Below are 8,250 nucleotides of genomic sequence, written 5' to 3' on the forward strand. Positions count from 1 at the left end.
TCACCGATTTGGTTTCTGCAGCAAAAAAGGAACCATGCCACTCAGGACTGCTGGCTGGGCCAAAGGGTGAGGTGAAGGCTGTGGTTTGCCACGATTATCTAGCATGGTACTGTGTTCTTCTCCCAATTCACCTATTTTGTCCTTGGAAGGTTCCGTTCTGTTAGTTGTGCCTCTATGTTCCATCCGTTCTCTCCTAATTCACCTGTTTTGTCTCTGCAGATTTGGTCCTGTCAGTTATGCTTCTCTGCTTCTTAGGCATGTTTCTTCTTGATTGGACCAGTACGTGCCTTCACAAATTGTTTAAACTGATATTTTCTTTTTTTCACAGATTCCAGATTTGGCTACAGGCGAAGTGTTGTGGCTAGAGGCAGCTATTCCAGCAAACTTATAATTGGTTACATGGATGAACCTCGGACAGCATGTCACTTCTGTGTTATGGTGCTCTCTGTGGCTACGCCTCATGAGTAATTTTCCATTGTGTTGGCCTCATAAGTTGTGTTTTTACAGTATTGCTATTTCAAATTTGCTTCGTGTAGTTCGGCCGCCAGTGAAGATGTGCGACACAACCTTCTTCAGGGGGCTGGCTGCATCGGCGGCAGTGGAGGCGCAGGTATGAATTATCAGCCGTGACATTAATCGGTGAGTGTAGTCAGCAACAAAAGGGGAGGATGATATGAGGAAGTATCTTGGTGTTTGATTCGCTAGATGCAAGGTTGTCCATGCAAGCAAAATACAGAACACAATCTTATTTAGTCATAGAAGCTATCATTGCTTATAGAACAACAGACTATTGTGTAAATTGATTACGGAATATAATTTGATTTGGTAATTGAAAATTTCGAGAATTGTATGTGCAAGGGAGGGCCTGCGAGGATGTTTGTGGAGGGTGAGGCTGACGGATGGGTCGTGGTACCAGTAGCCGTTCCCCCTCCCTGGACGCTGCTGGTTGGTACTGTCTACTCCGATGAGGAGAAACTCCGGCTGGTGGCACACGATTTTTTCCTTATGCGCTAGAGAGTATGTGCAAATTGGATTCTATATGTTCACTACCTACTACTGATTCTGAAGGTGCAATCATTTCAGGTTTAAGCGGCATGGCATGTTCACACTGTCCCCTGCTTTATTAGGAGATCTCATGCCATGTCTTTCTCACTCCAACATTATATATTTTAGTTATCTTATGATGTAACACTTGATTTTGGAAATTCAAACTTAATATGTCGTTTTCTCTACCACGTTAGTGAACAATATATCCAGGTTTGCCTGATAATGTTAATGTGTACATGCAGGATTCTTATATCTAAAATATTCTCTGTCAGTACTGGTGGAAAACTTGTGGTATGTAGAGGTGTAATCTTTTGGAATGTAATTATCATGATTGTTTCCTGCAGAGTTTTTCTCTTTGATATAATAAATGCAGTACCATTTTGTTTTGTGGTTTTAAGAGTAATGTTTAAAGTCTAATTGCATTCCTCTTTCATGAACAATTCACAATGACATCTTCAGGCGCTACTGGGCTTCGGTTAGTTCAAGCTGCAATTGGGCAATTATACAAGTTCACCCTTATATAACTCCTTTTGGATCCGTATAACCAGATCAAGTTAATATGATGCTCCTTGCTTCTACTTCTGAATTTCTTCATCACCGTTGTATTTTGTTTTCATTTTGACCTATAAAAAATGATATCTTACTATTTTTGTTGTTGCAAAGTTAGCTGAACCATAGATATAGCCATTCCCATATGGTGCTGATAGTATTGTGCTGCAAGTTTGCATGTTCATGAAAGAGGAATTTAGAGCATCCTAGGAAGGGTTCTTATATCCAAAATATTCTCTGTCAGTACTGGTGGAAAACTTGAGGTATGTAGAGGTGTAATCTTTTGGAATGTAATTCTCATGATTGTTTCCTGCAGAGTTTTTCTCTTTGATATAATAAATGCATTACCATTTAGTTTTGTAGTTTTAAGAGTAATGTTTAAAGTGTAATTGTATTCCTCTTTCATGAACAATTCACAAGGCCTCCTCGATCCCTCTTGCCCCTCTCGGAAGCGGTGCCCTCCTCCCTCTTGCCCTTCTCTGACGCTCAAGACGGAAAGCCGCTCTACCTTACCCCTGTCGCCGTCCTTCCTTTCTTTCAAATTCCCGTGCCAGAGATGCAAAATCTCCCGTCACCGCCCCTTCTTCATGCTTATTGGATGATGCCCTGACTGAGTTAGGATGAACTCAGATGATGCAATTTTTAGCGGGTAGACTACTTTGCTTCTTTTTTCACGGCAGTACATATTCCTATTGTGTTCTCTTAATTTAACTTTGCTTAACAATGATTCTTGGTGTTGATCTCAGATTCTCTCCTGTGCGCAGTTCCTGTTTTGGTCTGTGATCTGTATTCGTTCTCCGTTTCAATTGAGCGTCCATCAATGTCTGCTCAGGTAGGCCTTCTGCTTCTTATTCCGTTCTTCTTCTTTTCCTGGCACACTTGAGATTCTTATATTCACGAGAAATTACATGCGCTTTTGAGTTGGATTGTTCACCTTTAGATTCCCACTACACAATATACCTTCCTATGCTAAAAATTCCTACTTTTATGCAGGTCAGGAAAGAAAAGATGCATGTTGGTCGAGGATATGTAATCCTAGAGCTATCAATAGAAAATTCTGGAAGGCTTGCATTGCATATATATGGGAATACAGGGAGAAGACACGACTAAATATATATATATGAGCTGAACTTTATTGTTGTAGACCATGAGCTATCATTTTGTTCTTCTATCAGAAAAGGCCTATCAAATATATTGATCTAGCAAAAAAAATTGATTTTCTGCATTACCAGTGTTCCTTTGCATGTTTTTTCATAATTGTCTTGCACATACGACTCAAGTCTGTTAGGTACAACACTGTTTTATCTCGGTGTGATGCACTCTTCCCGTTGAGTGAAATATTACAAATATTCGCAAATCTGAGTAAAGATCTATTGCTCTTCAGGGTCAAGTGAGAAGACATGTCGATTTAGTCATTCAGAATACTATTGATGAAATCTTGTTGTTGTACATTTTCATTTCTGTAAATGCACATGCCTTTATATGTGATTCTGAAATTGATGTTCTGTTATTTCTTACTAGCTCTAAATTAGCAAAATAGCCCTTTTGGATGATGGAAGAGTTTTATACCACCCATCTCGAAACTCTATACCTATCGACACTCATATAAGAGAAACAGAGGTTTGTCTCCTCCAAACTTTGGTTTATAGTTCGCCTAACTAAGAAGTTTGATTGAGGAGTAGACCGGGCACCAAGTATGGAACATGTGACTGTTAATTTAATGTACCAGTTTTTTCCTGAATTAGTAATGCGATGTGTCTCCCAAAAAAGAAACTTACCAATCAGATGCAAATTATAGATAGAAATATATGTTAATCGGTTAATCATCTCGATTGTATACCTTACAACTTGCATTTTCTTTTGCAGAGGAAACATCATGTTTGGGCTTCAGGGCATGCTTAGTATTTTTTTTCCACAACAGCTTATTTCATTAGAAGATTAGTTGATGCCAGCCGTCGTTTTAGACAATATATTCAGCTCACTGTTATCACTGAGAGAGGCTAACTACCGAGAAAGGGTAACTGAGACTATCGGTGCTCCGAGTTGTTGAGTTCTGGGCGAGTAACTGAAAGTAATGCCTTGCAGGAAGACCTAAAGAACAGCCAGCGACACAGCGAAATCTGTTTGAGATAGGCTTCGTTATTGTTCACCAAGAGGTATCAGCTACACATTCAGGCATCTAATCTAGCTATTTTCACAAGATGCATGTTACTCATCTTCTTCCCTGTCAATGTTCACTGTTCACTGAATTATCGAAGAGCAGTATGTAAATACGTATGATTTTTGCCAACGAGCATGTCCACATGGTCACTTACATTTCACCTGACTTATTTTCTGCAATATTGCCAATTCTAGCTTTGAATTTATTGCCTGACCACTTGCTAGCAAATAATTCTGTGTAGAAAGACCTAAAGAGCAGCCAGCGACGCGGCAAAGTCTGTTTCAGATATGCTTTGTTATGGTTCACCAAGAGGTACCAGCTACACATTCAGGCACTTAATCTAGCTATTTTCACTTATAGACAAGGTGCATGTTACTCATCTTATTCTCTGTCAATGTTCACTGAATTATCGAAGAACAATATGTTACCTATGCTTTTTGCCGACCAGCATGTCTACATGGCCACTTACATTTTACCTGACTTCTTTTCTGCAATACTACCAATGAATTCTACCTTTGAATTTGTTGCATGACCACTTACTAGCAAATTGATTCTCATTCACGGGCGGCACAGTTCTCTGTCTATGGGTATTAAAAAAAAGAGGAGATACAATAGAAAAAATGTGACAAAAGCAGAATTCGATCCTGGTTGTGCAATCACTTGCTGTAACCAAATACAGCTCCACGTGCTTCTGATATTATAAGGATGACATTTATACAAAGTAAACACATGTTGATGTTCCTTTCATATAATTTGAAAATTTGCCAATTTTTTGGATATTCAGCTGCATACCCATACCTATGAATACACATGTGCCCATCTATGGCTATCGTTGCATGCTCTGTCCAGCAACATTACTCTGCAACCTTGGACTTCTTCATATGGATCAATAGGAGCCGTCATAGCCATTAGCCAACACAGCCGAACTACGCGTCACTGGAGTACCGTGTAATCTCTACACACCGGCTGTAGTTCAATATATGGTTAGTCTATTTTGTATGATAAAGAGGCACTTGACATCTATTGATGATCCACCGAACGCTTTTGGGAAAACCATATCTTCGTACAAGTGCTTGGTTTGGTACAGAGAGCCACGGAGGATTCCTAGGAAAATTCGAGCCAAACTGCTCCCCCTCGCTTTCAGCGATCCATCAACGATGATGATCCACGATCAAGTTTTCTTAAAGGAGCTAGAAATTGGTGTTTCCATGCGAACCAATTAGGGTCACCGTTTTTTATATTTTTGACTTTTTATTTTCCCCCGTGTAATCACTATGTATTATCTGCAAATTTCACTACATGAATAAAGAGCACCATGTTCTACCATTTCCCTGGACAACAGTTGCATATCTGGTTACCATCGAAAGACCATAGAAAAAAACACGGCAGAAAAATATCCGTGACCACCATAGACAAAAAAAAAAAGCCTTTGCTTCTTCAGTTAACTGAATGCAGCAGAAATAAACAGATATTCTTGGAAGTACAGTGAAACAATATAGTACAATGGAAACAATTGATTATTCATCCAATCATTTTTGTAGGGACACACAGATAAATAAACATAAACGGGTTATTCCTTCGCATGACATACCAAGCATACATAAAATATTTTTACCAAACAGATAATCCAGCAGCAATCTAAGAAATAAAAAACTTCTTAATACTTTTCAGCGATTTCTTCAAACTCAGCTATACCATCGGTAAAATCCGCAAATGCAGAGTTAGAGATCTCCTCATATGATTGCTCAGCAGCTCCAGGCTCACAGTACTCTAAAGCAGTTGACTGAGCAATAGCAATTTTATCATGTGTGCGATCAACACGCTCCAGCGTATGGCGCCACCCATTCATTAACACATCCACTTTCATCCTCATGATTTTCTTCCTTCGCACGCCTCCATCCGCTGCAGGAGTTATAGCTATCACGGTTGAAACGTCTCATGTCCCACCAATTAAGATCTTTTGTCTCAAAATTAAACTTTCTTTCAAGTGAACGGATCATCGATTCAGCCGCCTTCTCTTCTGATGCCTGGAAAGTGTTATACTCTAATCCACTTGAGGTAAACACATGATGAATCTTTATCGGAATCTCCATATTAGGCACGGAAGCATAGACATTGCAAAAAAAAAAAAAAAACCCATGTATCTATAGTATGTCTCAAACTTGAGATCAATAATAGGAAGTTTCTTGACTACCTCATCCAGTATAACTCTATGCGAAACTTCAAGCGCTTGCACACTACCTGCAAACAAGAAATGAATAGAGACCAAAAAAGGAATCAGCAACAAGAAAAGAAAATAAAAAAACCTACAGACTGGAGGAAAAACAGGACAGGGCATAGCATCCAGGCGAGCGCCATCTTCCTCTATGTCTGAAGCATGCTGCTTAAGCAAGTCATCGATATCCATTGATTCCTCCATGCGAGACAAGCAGCTGCTACTACTAGCAACCAGAGACACACTCGAATGATGCAGCCACATGCAAAAACAAACCAACAGGCGATCTGCTTCTGAGAACCTGCATGCATAAAATAGACAGGTGACCACATACAATGGCTCTATCCACGCGTCGCCGCAACTCCATGCAGTACTACAGATGGCAAAGCCATCAACACGTCACCATCCAAATACATAAAAGTACAACCAACGCTGAACCATCCCACAATAGCCACACCTACCACCATGTGGTTAGCACTTACCCATTTGCACAAAACGAAATAACAGAGGTTAGCAATCCATCTTATAAGCAGACCTCACTACAACATTATTGAATCTTGCAACGGTAAAAAGTGGCCATCCAAGATGTGCTTCATGCGTGCCACTTCGTGTTGCATAAGAGCTAGCTACCACGTCTTTGGATGTGTGGCTCACATGCATGAACTCCGCAATTACCAGACTCCGGCGCGGCGTGCCGCCGCGCCTTCGTTTGCTAGTAATGTTAATGATGGAGGGGAGATCAAAGCACCAATACCATGTAAACTCCTAGCTATGAATGATGCACTAGAAAATAACTATGCTTGGCTTGTTCCTGAAAATTTGTTCGATGAGAGTAGCAAGCTCAAGACTAATGAAAAGGGAGACGCTGAAACTTATGTATCCAATATACTATGCATGGTTGAGAAAACTCCAAACCCCGCTGTAGGTGCACCACCCTTCGATGTTACTTGAGATACACTTTCTGCGCCTAGCTGAAAGGCGTTAAAGAAAAGCGCTTATGGGAGACAACCCATGTTTTTACTACAGTATTTTTGTTTTATATTTATGTCTTGGAAGTTGTTTACTACTGTAGCAACCTCTCCTTATCTTAGTTTTATGTTTTGTTGTGCCAAGTAAAGTCTTTGATAGAAAAGTAAGTACTTGGATTTGGATTACTGCGCAGTTCCAGATTTCTTTCTTTGTCACGAATCTGGGTCTATCTCCCTGTAGGTAGCTCAGAAAATTAAGCCAATTTACGAGCATGATCCTCATATATGTACGCAACTTTCATTCAATTTGAGCATTTTCGTTTGAGCAAGTCTGGTGGCCTAATAAAATCCATCTTTACGGACTGTTCTGTTTTGACAGATTCTGTCTTTTATTTCGCATTGCCTCTTTTGCTATGTTGGATGAATTTCTTTGATCCACTAATGTCCAGTAGCTTTATGCAATGTCCAGAAGTGTTAAGAATGATTGTGTCACCTCTGAACATGTGAATTTTTATTATGCACTAACCCTCTAATGAGTTGTTTCGAGTTTGGTGTGGAGGAAGTTTTCAAGGATCAAGAGAGGAGTATGATGCAATATGATCAAGGAGAGTGAAAGCTCTAAGCTTGGGGATGCCCCGGTGGTTCACCCCTACATATTATAAGAAGACTCAAGCGTCTAAGCTTGGGGATGCCCAAGGCATCCCCTTCTTCATCGACAACATTATCGAGGTTCCTCCCCTGAAACTATATTTTTATTCCGTCACATCTTATGCACTTTGCTTGGAGCGTCGGTTTGTTTTTGTTTTTTGTTTTGTCTGAATAAAATGGATCCTAGCATTCACTTTATGGGAGAGAGACACGCTCCGCTGTAGCATATGGACAAATATGTCCTTAGGCTCTACTCATAGTATTCATGGCGAAGTTTCTTCTTCGTTAAATTGTTATATGGTTGGAATTGGAAAATGCTACATGTAGTAACTCTAAAATGTCTTGGATAATTTGATACTTGGCAATTGTTGTGCTCATGTTTAAGCTCTTGCATCATATACTTTGCACCCATTAATGAAGAAACACTTAGAGCTTGCTAATTTGGTTTGCATATTTGGTTTCTCTAGAGTCTAGATAACATCTAGTATTGAGTTTTGAACAACAAGGAAGACGGTATGGAGTCTTATAATGTTTACCATATGTCTTTTATGTGAGTTTTGCTGTACCGTTCATCCTTGTGTTTGTTTCAAATAACCTTGCTAGCCTAAACCTTGTATCGAGAGGGAATACTTCTCATGCATCCAAAATACTTGAGCCAACCA

General features: G+C 39.8%; 1 long non-coding RNA gene across 7 annotated transcripts; it reads left to right on the forward strand.

The window, feature by feature from the left end:
• Positions 1–332: 332 nt before the first annotated feature.
• Positions 333–4,191, forward strand: LOC124674446. 7 transcript variants are annotated; one of them, XR_006993010.1, is made up of 3 exons: positions 333–2,245; positions 2,343–3,752; positions 3,999–4,191. It is a non-coding gene; the product is annotated as an uncharacterized LOC124674446 (long non-coding RNA). The 7 variants fall into 7 exon arrangements; XR_006993008.1 differs by having other exon boundaries at positions 2,343–3,216; positions 3,463–4,191; XR_006993007.1 differs by lacking the exon at positions 3,999–4,191 and having other exon boundaries at positions 333–1,859; positions 2,017–2,245; positions 2,343–2,824.
• Positions 4,192–8,250: the final 4,059 nt, after the last annotated feature.

Source organism: Lolium rigidum, chromosome 7, assembly GCF_022539505.1.
Source record: "Lolium rigidum isolate FL_2022 chromosome 7, APGP_CSIRO_Lrig_0.1, whole genome shotgun sequence".
Lineage (NCBI taxonomy): Eukaryota > Viridiplantae > Streptophyta > Magnoliopsida > Poales > Poaceae > Lolium > Lolium rigidum.